Source organism: Mus caroli, chromosome 11, assembly GCF_900094665.2.
Source record: "Mus caroli chromosome 11, CAROLI_EIJ_v1.1, whole genome shotgun sequence".
Lineage (NCBI taxonomy): Eukaryota > Metazoa > Chordata > Mammalia > Rodentia > Muridae > Mus > Mus caroli.
Genome location: NC_034580.1, coordinates 79,965,273 through 79,967,297, shown reverse-complemented (window position 1 = coordinate 79,967,297; position 2,025 = coordinate 79,965,273).

Here is a 2,025-nt window from a genome sequence, read left to right as displayed (position 1 = left end):
TGTATTATGTTGGCGAGGTCAGGGTGGGGTTAATGTAACTTTTTATTTGCTGATTTTTCATAGGCGGGAGCAAAGCTGGGATGGAGAGGAGGGCGGGGGAGGAAGGGATGGAGGGAGGGGGAAGCAGAAGGTGCCACAGGAGCAGAGATAATGGCGAGGCAGAGCTCTCCACCCCCAGTTCACCTCTGTCAGTGCTGGGAGGTTTGATTAGGTAAGAAAGGAACAGCGTGGTCTTTCTCTCTGGCTCCAGTTCAACACCACACATCCCCGGTGACACCCCTGGGCACGAAGCTTTCCAGGGCTAGCTGCATCTTTATCATCGGACTACTCCTTATTGTCTGAAAAGGAACTTAGGGTCTTGGTTTGGAGGAGAAAACCCACAGAGTCACCTGGGGAGGAGCACTGGCCAATGTCCTTTGGCACATCCCCAGTGGGTGAGCATGCAGCCTTGTGGGCATGTGGGCATGTGATCTGGGTTTGTCCCAGCTCTCATGTATCCTATCCTCAAGGAGACCCCTGTGCCCATTCACAAAGCGCAGCTTCCGGCAGCAAATAAGGGGGATGGCGAGTGGGTTCTGCTGTCTCTGACTTCTCTTCTCTATCAATGTCCTATACCTAAAACTGGGGAGGGGGGGAGGGAGGGAAAGAGAGAGAGAGAGAGAGAGAGAGAGAGAGAGAGAGAGAATCTATCACCTACCCCCGTAAAAAGCCCAGGAGGAGACAGGGCACTCCGTGTGCCACTGGGTGATTGCCAGACCTGGATGAGCTCCAAGTCTGAAGAGGGTAAATGTTGCTTAGGTCACTCTGGGGCCTTCGGTTTCCAGCATCCTGCCCTCACCCTATCATCTGCTGGCCCCAAGAGGGCAGCACAGGGGTGTCTTCTCACTGGCCTAGGCACCTAAATGGTGAATCCCTTTGGAAATTTTAGTTTTGTTTTGTATGGTTCTGCACATATGTGCATGTGTGTGCTTTTAAGAACAGAAATCCTTTTAGTACAGAAAAGTAGGAATATTTTTATCACTTTTTGATGGTAAAGACATAGTGTGTATGTGTTTTAAAACCCCACGGACATATGTGTATGTACTTGTGTGACGCTGGGGATTGAACCCAGGGCCCTATAGAAGCGTTCTACCACCAAGCACACCAAGACAGGATAAGGGTCATCCAGGCTGAACCAGGAGCCCAGCACAAGTTCATGACCTCAGTTTTGCCCAGGACTACAGTGTAATGTCCCCCATTTTCTTTTATTTGACAAAGTTAAGTGTGTGTATTTGGGAAGGGGGAAATCTGAGGCCTTGCACACCCATGCACTTTGTTCATAGATGATACAGAGTGTGCACACACACACATACACACACACACACACACACACACACACACACACACACACACTTCATGCTGCTCCAAGGATAACAATGAATAGCTTGTGTTCAAGAATAAGACAGGCCTGGCCTCATGTCCTTGGTTTGCTATTTCCTGCTCTGTGACCTTAGGAGGATTCTTCCCTGCTTTCAGACTCAGTTTCCCCATCTGTGAATTAAGGCTAATTACATGGGGGAAAGAAACAAATAAGATGATAAAGGATAAAAATGTGGTACATGTAAGATTCTTAGGGCAGTACCTGACAAGCGGGGGTAGGTTAGACAGCAAGACTCAGTGGGCATTTTTCATTGCCATCTCTGTTACACCAGCAGGGGGAGGCCCATCCAGGAGTCAACTCTACTGAACTACTCTACTGGAGTCCGGTGTTCCCACATGCTGCCTTGTTTGATCTTGTCAATGTCCTTATGAGGCTCATAAGGACTATGTCAGACTGTCAGACTGTAAGGAAGCTAAGGCTCAGAGGTTTCAGTGGATGATGTCCCAGCCTGAGATCAGCTGGGAAGTAAGAGCCAAGGTTTGGATATGGGAGTCATGGCACTCAAGAGTTCTTCTCCTCCTCTTCTACTTCTACTTCCTTTTTTTTTTTTTCTTTTCAGAAAAAAGACACTGTAGCTGTCTTCAGACACCCCAGAAGAGGGCATC